Genomic DNA, 10,737 nt, shown 5'->3' on the forward strand with positions numbered 1-10,737 from the left:
GGTCTCTACACTGTCACACTGAAGGAGCCCAGCTCTCACTGGAGATACAGTGTCCATGGTGTCTGGGATCTACACTGTCGCACTGAGGGAGCCCAGCTCTCACTGGAGATACAGTGTCCATGGTGTCTGGTGTCTACACTGTCACAGTGAAGGAGCCCAGCTCTCACTGGAGATACTGTGTCCATGGTGTCTACACTGTCGCACTGAGGGAGCCCAGCTCTCACTGGAGATACAGTGTCCATGGGGTCTGGTGTCTGCACTGTCACAGTGAGGGCGCCGAGCTCTAACTGCAGATACAGTGTCCATGGTGTCTGGTGTCTACACTGTCACACTGAGGAGGTCCTGCTCTCACTGGAGATACAGTGTCCATGGTGTCTGCTGTCTGCACTGTCACACTGACGGAGCCCAGCTCTCACTGGAGATACAGTGGCCATGGTGTCTACACTGTCACACTGAGGGAGCCCTGCTCTCACTGGAGATACAGTGGCCATGGTGTCTGGTGTCTACAGTGTCACACTGATGGAATCCGCTCTCACTGGAGAAACAGTGTCCATGGTGTCTGGTGTCTACACAGTCACACTGAGGGAGCCCAGCTCTCACTGGTGATACAGTGTCCATGGTGTCTGGTGTCTACACTGTCACACTGAGGGAGCCCTGCTCACACTGGAGATACAGTGGTCATGATGTCTGGGGTCTACACTGTCGCACATAGGGAGGCCAGCTCTCACTGGAGATACAGTGTCCATGGTGTCTGGTGTCTACACTGTCACACTGAAGGAGCCCAGCTCACACTGGACATACTGTGTCCATAGTGTCTACACTGTCGCACTGAGGGAGCCCAGCTCTCACTGGAGATACAGTGTCCATGGTGTCTGGGGTCTGCACTGTCACACTGACGGAGCCCAGCTCTCACTGGAGATACAGTGTCCATGGTGTCTGGTGTCTGCACTGTAACACTGATGGACCCCAGCTCTCACTGGAGATACAGTGGCCATGGTGTCAACACTGTCATAATGAGGGAGACCTCCTCTCACTGGAGATACACTGTCCATGGTGCCTGGAGTCTACACTGTCACACTGATGGAATCAGCTCTCACTGGAGAAACAGTGTCCATGGTGTCTGGTGTCTACACAGTCACACTGAGGGAGCCCAGCTCTCACTGGTGATACAGTGTCCATGGTGTCTGGTGTCTACACTGTCACACTGAGGCAGCCCTGCTCACACCGGAGATACAGTGGTCATGATGTCTGGGGTCTACACTGTCGCACTGAGGGAGGCCAGCTCTCACTGGAGATACAGTGTCCATGGTGTCTGGTGTCTACACTGTCACACTGACGGAGCCCAGCTCTCACTGGAGATACAGTGTCCATGGTGTCTGGTGTCTGCACTGTAACACTGATGGACCCCAGCTCTCACTGGAGATACAGTGGCCATGGTGTCAACACTGTCACAATGAGGGAGACCTCCTCTCACTGGAGATACACTGTCCATGGTGCCTGGAGTCTACACTGTCACACTGATGGAATCCGATCTCACTGGAGATACAGTGTCCATGGTGTCTGGTCTCTACACTGTCGCACTGAGGGAGCCCAGCTCTCACTGGAGATACAGTGTCCATGGTGTCTGGTGTCTACACTGTCACACTGAAGGAGCCCAGCTCTCACTGGAGATACTGTGTCCATGGTGTCTACACTGTCGCACTGAGGGAGCCCAGCTCTCACTGGAGATACAGTGTCCAAGGTGTCTGGGGTCTGCACTGTCATACTGACGGAGCCCAGCTCTCACTGGAGATACAGTGTCCATGGTGTCTGGTGTCTGCACTGTAACACTGATGGACCCCAGCTCTCACTGGAGATACAGTGGCCATGGTGTCAACACTGTCACAATGAGGGAGACCTCCTCTCACTGGAGATACACTGTCCATTGTGCCTGGAGTCTACACTGTCACACTGATGGAATCCGCTCTCACTGGAGATACAGTGTCCATGGTGTCTGGTCTCTACACTGTCACACTGAAGGAGCCCAGCTCTCACTGGAGATACAGTGTCCATGGTGTCTGGGATCTACACTGTCGCACTGAGGGAGCCCAGCTCTCACTGGAGATACAGTGTCCATGGTGTCTGGTGTCTACACTGTCACAGTGAAGGAGCCCAGCTCTCACTGGAGATACTGTGTCCATGGTGTCTACACTGTCGCACTGAGGGAGCCCAGCTCTCACTGGAGATACAGTGTCCATGGGGTCTGGTGTCTGCACTGTCACAGTGAGGGCGCCCAGCTCTAACTGCAGATACAGAGTCCATGGTGTCTGGTGTCTACACTGTCACACTGAGGAGGTCCTGCTCTCACTGGAGATACAGTGTCCATGGTGTCTGCTGTCTGCACTGTCACACTGACGGAGCCCAGCTCTCAGTGGAGATACAGTGGCCATGGTGTCTACACTGTCACACTGAGGGAGCCCTGCTCTCACTGGAGATACAGTGGCCATGGTGTCTGGTGTCTACAGTGTCACACTGATGGAATCCGCTCTCACTGGAGAAACAGTGTCCATGGTGTCTGGTGTCTACACAGTCACACTGAGGGAGCCCAGCTCTCACTGGTGATACAGTGTCCATGGTGTCTGGTGTCTACACTGTCACACTGAGGGAGCCATGCTCACACTGGAGATACAGTGGTCATGATGTCTGGGGTCTACACTGTCGCACTGAGGGAGGCCAGCTCTCACTGGAGATACAGTGTCCATGGTGTCTGGTGTCTACACTGTCACACTGACGGAGCCCAGCTCTCAGTGGAGATACAGCGGCCATGGTGTCTACACTGTCACTGAGGGAGCCCGGCTCTCACTGGCAATACAGTCTCCATGGTAACTGGTGTCTCCACTGTCACACTGACGGAGCCCAGCTCTCACTGGAGATACAGTGTCCATGGTGTCTGGTGTCTACACTGTCACACGGAGGGAGTCCAGCTCTTATTGGAGATACAGTGTTCATGGTGTCTACACTGTCACACTGAGGGAGCCCAGCTCTCACTGGAGATACAGTGGGCATGGTGTCTGGTGTCTACACAGTCACACTGAGGGAGCCCAGCTCTCACTGGAGATACAGTGTCCATGGTGTCTGGAGTCTACACTGTCACACTGACAGAATCCAGCTCTCACTGGAGATACAGTGTCCATGGTGTCTACACTGTCACACTGAGGAGGTCCTGCTCTCACTGGAGATACAGTGTACATGGAGTCTGGTGACTCCACTGTCACACTGACGGAGCCCAGCTCTCACTGGAGATACAGTGGCCATGGTGTCTACACTGTCACACTGAGGGAGTCCTGCTCTCACTGGAGATACAGTGTCCATGGTGCCTGGAGTCTACACTGTCACACAGATGGAATCCGCTCTCACTGGAGATACAGTGTCCATGGTGTCTGGTGTCTACACAGTCACACTGAGTGAGCCCAGCTCTCACTGGAGATACAGTGTCCATGGTGTCTGGTGTCTGCACTGTCACAGTGAGGGCGCCCAGCTCTAACTGGAGATACAGTGTCCATGGTGTCTGGTGTCTGCACGGTCACACTGATGGAGCCCAGCTCTCACTGGAGATACAGTGGCCATGGTGTCTACACTGTCACACTGGAGGAGTCCTGCTCTCACTGGAGATACAGTGTCCATGGTGTCTGGTGTCTGCACTGTCACACTGAGGGAATCCGCTCTCACTGGAGATACAGTGTCCATGGTGTCTGGAGTCTACACTGTCACACTGAGGAAGTCCTGCTCTCACTGGAGATACAGTGTCCATGGTGTCTGGTGTCTACACTGTCACACTGACGGAGCCCAGCTCTCACTGGAGATACAGTGGGCATGGTGTCTGGTGTCTACACTGTCACACTGACAGAGTCCAGCTCTTATTGGAGATACAGTGTTCATGGTGTCTACACTGTCACACTGAGGAGGTCACGCTCTCACTGGAGATACAGTGTCCATGGTGTCTGGTGTCTACACTGTCACACTGAGGGAGCGCTGCTCTCACTGGAGATACAGTGGCCATGGTGTCTGGTGTATACACTGTCACACTGAAGGAGCCCAGCTCTCACTGGAGATACAGTGTCCATGGTGTCTGGTGTCTGCACTGTCACACTGATGGAGCCCAGCTCTCACTGGAGATACAGTGTCCATGGTGTCTACACTGTCACAATGAGTGAGACCTCCTCTCACTGGAGATACCGTGTCCATGGTGTCTGGTGTCTACACTGTCACACTGAAGGAGCCCAGCTCTCACTGGAGATACTGTGTCCATGGTGTCTACACTGTCACACTGAGGGAAACCGCTCTCACTGGAGATACAGTGTCCATGGTGACTGGTGTCTGCACTGTCACACTGACGGAGCCCAGCTCTCAGTGGAGATACAGCGGCCATGGTGTCTACACTGTCACTGAGGGAGCCCGGCTCTCACTGGCAATACAGTCTCCATGGTAACTGGTGTCTCCACTGTCACACTGACGGAGCCCAGCTCTCACTGGAGATACAGTGTCCATGGTGTCTGGTGTCTACACTGTCACACGGAGGGAGTCCAGCTCTTATTGGAGATACAGTGTTCATGGTGTCTACACTGTCACACTGAGGGAGCCCAGCTCTCACTGGAGATACAGTGGGCATGGTGTCTGGTGTCTACACAGTCACACTGAGGGAGCCCAGCTCTCACTGGAGATACAGTGTCCATGGTGCCTGGAGTCTACACTGTCACACAGATGGAATCCGCTCTCACTGGAGATACAGTGTCCATGGTGTCTGGTGTCTACACAGTCACACTGAGTGAGCCCAGCTCTCACTGGAGATACAGTGTCCATGGTGTCTGGTGTCTGCACTGTCACAGTGAGGGCGCCCAGCTCTAACTGGAGATACAGTGTCCATGGTGTCTGGTGTCTGCACTGTCACACTGATGGAGCCCAGCTCTCACTGGAGATACAGTGGCCATGGTGTCTACACTGTCACACTGGAGGAGTCCTGCTCTCACTGGAGATACAGTGTCCATGGTGTCTGGTGTCTGCACTGTCACACTGAGGGAATCCGCTCTCACTGGAGATACAGTGTCCATGGTGTCTGGAGTCTACACTGTCACACTGAGGAAGTCCTGCTCTCACTGGAGATACAGTGTCCATGGTGTCTGGTGTCTACACTGTCACACTGACGGAGCCCAGCTCTCACTGGAGATACAGTGGGCATGGTGTCTGGTGTCTACACTGTCACACTGACAGAGTCCAGCTCTTATTGGAGATACAGTGTTCATGGTGTCTACACTGTCACACTGAGGAGGTCACGCTCTCACTGGAGATACAGTATCCATGGTGTCTGGTGTCTACACTGTCACACTGAGGGAGCGCTGCTCTCACTGGAGATACAGTGGCCATGGTGTCTGGTGTATACACTGTCACACTGAAGGAGCCCAGCTCTCACTGGAGATACAGTGTCCATGGTGTCTGGTGTCTGCACTGTCACACTGATGGAGCCCAGCTCTCACTGGAGATACAGTGTCCATGGTGTCTACACTGTCACAATGAGGGAGACCTCCTCTCACTGGAGATACAGTGTCCATGGTGTCTGGTGTCTACACTGTCACACTGAAGGAGCCCAGCTCTCACTGGAGATACTGTGTCAATGGTGTCTACACTGTCGCACTGAGGGAGCCCAGCTCTCACTGGAGATACAGTGTCCATGGTGTCTGGTGTCTGCACTGTCACACTGAGGGAATCCGCTCTCACTGGAGATACAGTGTCCATGGTGACTGGTGTCTGCACTGTCAAACTGACGGAGCCCAGCTCTCACTGGAGATACAGCGGCCATGGTGTCTACACTGTCACTGAGGGAGCCCGGCTCTCACTGGCGATACAGTCTCCATGGTGCCTGGTGTCCACACTGTCACACTGATGTAATCCGCTCTCACTGGAGATACAGTGTCCATGGTGTCTGGTGTCTACACTGTCACACTGAGGGAGTCCTGCTCTCACTGGAGATACAGTGTCCATGGTGTCTGGTGTCTGCACAGTCACACTGACGGACCCAGCTCTCACTGGAGATACAGCGGCCATGGTGTCTACACTGTAACACTGAGGGAGCCCAGCTCTCACTGGAGATACAGTGTCCATAGTGTCTGCACTGTCACACTGAGGGAGCCCAGCTCTCACTGGAGATACAGTGTCCATGGTGTCTGGTGTCTACACTGTCACACTGAGGGAGCCCTGATCTCACTGGAGATACAGTGGGCGTGGTGTCTGGTGTCTACACTGTCACACTGATGGAGCCCAGCTCTCACTGATACAGTGGCCATGGTGTCTACACTGTCGCACTGAGGGAGCCCAGCTCTCACTGGAGATACAGTGGCCATGGTGTCTGCTGTCTGCACTGTAACACTGAGGGAGCCCAGCTCTCACTGGAGTTACAGTGTCCATAGTGTCTACACTGTCACACTGAGGGAGCCCTGATCTCACTGCAGATTCAGTGGGCATGGTGTCTGGTGTCTACACTGTCACACTGAAGGAGCCCAGCTCTCACTGGAGATACAGTGTCCATGGTGTCTACACTGTCACACTGAGGGAGTCCTGCTCTCACTGGAGATACAGTGTCCATGGTGTCTGATGTCTGCACTGTCACACTGACGGAGCCCAGCTCTCACTGGAGATACAGTGGCCATGGTGTCAACACTGTCACAATGAGGGAGACCTCCTCTCACTGGAGATACACTGTCCATGGTGCCTGGAGTCTACACTGTCACACTGATGGAATCCGCTCTCACTGGAGATACAGTGTCCGTGGTGTCTGGTGTCTACACTGTCACACTGAATGAGCCCAGCTCTCACTGGAGATACAGTGGGCATGGTGTCTGGTGTCTACAATGTCGCACTGAGGGAGCCCAGCTCTCACTGGAGATACAGTGTCCATGGTGTCTACACTGTCACACTGAGGGAGCCCTGCTCTCACTGGAGATACAGTGTCCATGGTGTCTGGTGTCTGCACAGTCACACTGACGGAGCCCAGCTCTCACTGGAGATACAGTGGCCATGGTGTCTACACTCTCACACTGAGGGAGCCCTGCTCTCACTGGAGATACAGTGTCCATGGTGTCTGGTATCTACACTGTCACAATGAGGGAGACCTCCTCTCACTGGAGATACAGTGTCCATGTTGTCTGGTGTCTACATTGTCACACTGAAGGAGCCCAGCTCTCACTGGAGATACTGTGTCCATGGTGTCTACACTGTCGCACTGAGGGAGCCCAGCTCTCACTGGAAATACAGTGTCCATGGTGTCTGGTGTCTGCACTGTCACACTGAGGGAATCCGCTCTCACTGGAGATACAGTGTCCATGGTGACTGGTGTCTGCACTGTCACACTGACGGAGCCCAGCTCTCACTGGAGATACAGCGGCCATGGTGTCTACACTGTCACTGAGGGAGCCCGGCTCTCACTGGCGATACAGTCTCCATGGTGACTGGTGTCTCCACTGTCACACTGACGGAGCCCAGCTCTCACTGGAGATACAGTGGGCATGGTGTCTGGTGTCTACACAGTCACACTGAGGGAGCCCAGCTCTCACTGGAGATACAGTGTCCATGGTGTCTGGAGTCTACACTGTCACAGTGACAGAATCCAGCTCTCACTGGAGATACAGTGTCCATGGTGTCTACACTGTCACACTGAGGAGGTCCTGCTCTCACTGGAGATACAGTGTCCATGGAGTCTGGTGACTCCACTGTCACACTGACGGAGCCTAGCTCTCACTGGAGATACAGTGGCCATGATGTCTACACTGTCACACTGAGAGAGTCCTGCTCTCACTGGAGATACAGTGTCCATGGTGCCTGGAGTCTACACTGTCACACTGAGGGAATCTGCTCTCACTGGAGATACAGTGTCCATGGTGTCTGGAGTCTACACTGTCACACTGAGGAGGTCCTGCTCTCACTGGAGATACAGTGGGCATGGTGTCTGGTGTCTACACTGTCACACTGACAGAGTCCAGCTCTTATTGGAGATACAGTGTTCATGGTGTCTACACTGACACACTGAGGAGGTCCCGCTCTCACTGGAGATACAGTGTCCATGGTGTCTGGTGTCTACACTGTCACACTGAGGGAGCGCTGCTCTCACTGGAGATACAGTGGCCATGGTGTCTGGTCTCTGTCACACTGAAGGAGCCCAGCTCTCACTGGAGATACAGTGTCCATGGTGTCTACACTGTCACAATGAGGGAGACCTCCTCTCACTGGAGATACAGTGCCCATGGTGTCTGGTGTCTACACTGTCACACAGAAGGAGCCCAGCTCTCACTGGAGATACTGTGTCCATGGTGTCTACACTGTCGCACTGAGGGAGCCCAGCTCTCACTGGTGATACAGTGTCCATGGTGTCTGGTGTCTGCACTGTCACACTGAGGGAGTCCGCTCTCACTGGAGATACAGTGTCCATGGTGACTGGTGTCTGCACTGTCACACTGACGGAGCCCAGCTCTCACTGGAGATACAGCGGCCATGGTGTCTACATTGTCACTGAGGGAGCCCGGCTCACACTGGCGATACAGTCTCCATGGTGACTGGTGTCTCCACTGTCACACTGACGGAGCCCAGCTCTCACTGGAGATACAGTGTCCGTGGTGTCTGGTGTCTACACTGTCACACTGAGGGAGTCCTGCTCTCACTGGAGATACAGTGTCCATGGTGTCTGGTGTCTGCACTGCCACACTGACGGAGTCCAGCTCTCACTGGAGATACAGTGTCCATGGCGACTGGAGTCTGCACTGCCACACTGAGGGAGCCCAGCTCTCACTGGAGATACAGTGGGCATGGTGTCTGGTGTCTACACAGTCACACTGAGGGAGCCCAGCTCTCACTGGAGATACAGTGTCCATGGAGTCTGGTGACTCCACTGTCACACTGACGGAGCCCAGCTCTCACTGGAGATACAGTGGCCATGGTGTCTACACTGTCACACTGAGGGAGTCCTGCTCTCACTGGAGATACAGTGTCCATGGTGCCTGGAGTCTGCACTGTCACACAGATGGAATCCGCTCTCACTGGAGATACAGTGTCCATGGTGTCTGGTGTCTACACAGTCACACTGAGGGAGCCCAGCTCTCACTGGAGATACAGTGTCCATGGTGTCTGGTGTCTGCACAGTCACACTGACGGAGCCCAGCTCTCACTGGAGATACAGTGGCCATGGTGTCTACACTCTCACACTGAGGGAGCCCTGCTCTCACTGGAGATACAGTGTCCATGGTGTCTGGTATCTACACTGTCACAATGAGGGAGACCTCCTCTCACTGGAGATACAGTGTCCATGTTGTCTGGTGTCTACATTGTCACACTGAAGGAGCCCAGCTCTCACTGGAGATACTGTGTCCATGGTGTCTACACTGTCGCACTGAGGGAGCCCAGCTCTCACTGGAAATACAGTGTCCATGGTGTCTGGTGTCTGCACTGTCACACTGAGGGAATCCGCTCTCACTGGAGATACAGTGTCCATGGTGACTGGTGTCTGCACTGTCACACTGACGGAGCCCAGCTCTCACTGGAGATACAGCGGCCATGGTGTCTACACTGTCACTGAGGGAGCCCGGCTCTCACTGGCGATACAGTCTCCATGGTGACTGGTGTCTCCACTGTCACACTGACGGAGCCCAGCTCTCACTGGAGATACAGTGGGCATGGTGTCTGGTGTCTACACAGTCACACTGAGGGAGCCCAGCTCTCACTGGAGATACAGTGTCCATGGTGTCTGGAGTCTACACTGTCACAGTGACAGAATCCAGCTCTCACTGGAGATACAGTGTCCATGGTGTCTACACTGTCACACTGAGGAGGTCCTGCTCTCACTGGAGATACAGTGTCCATGGAGTCTGGTGACTCCACTGTCACACTGACGGAGCCTAGCTCTCACTGGAGATACAGTGGCCATGATGTCTACACTGTCACACTGAGAGAGTCCTGCTCTCACTGGAGATACAGTGTCCATGGTGCCTGGAGTCTACACTGTCACACTGAGGGAATCTGCTCTCACTGGAGATACAGTGTCCATGGTGTCTGGAGTCTATACTGTCACACTGAGGAGGTCCTGCTCTCACTGGAGATACAGTGGGCATGGTGTCTGGTGTCTACACTGTCACACTGACAGAGTCCAGCTCTTATTGGAGATACAGTGTTCATGGTGTCTACACTGTCACACTGAGGAGGTCCCGCTCTCACTGGAGATACAGTGTCCATGGTGTCTGGTGTCTACACTGTCACACTGAGGGAGCGCTGCTCTCACTGGAGATACAGTGGCCATGGTGTCTGGTCTCTGTCACACTGAAGGAGCCCAGCTCTCACTGGAGATACAGTGTCCATGGTGTCTACACTGTCACAATGAGGGAGACCTCCTCTCACTGGAGATACAGTGCCCATGGTGTCTGGTGTCTACACTGTCACACAGAAGGAGCCCAGCTCTCACTGGAGATACTGTGTCCATGGTGTCTACACTGTCGCACTGAGGGAGCCCAGCTCTCACTGGTGATACAGTGTCCATGGTGTCTGGTGTCTGCACTGTCACACTGAGGGAGTCCGCTCTCACTGGAGATACAGTGTCCATGGTGACTGGTGTCTGCACTGTCACACTGACGGAGCCCAGCTCTCACTGGAGATACAGCGGCCATGGTGTCTACATTGTCACTGAGGGAGCCCGGCTCACACTGGCGATACAGTCTCCATGGTGAC

The sequence above is a fragment of the Hypanus sabinus genome, chromosome 1, assembly GCF_030144855.1.
Source record: "Hypanus sabinus isolate sHypSab1 chromosome 1, sHypSab1.hap1, whole genome shotgun sequence".
NCBI lineage: Eukaryota > Metazoa > Chordata > Chondrichthyes > Myliobatiformes > Dasyatidae > Hypanus > Hypanus sabinus.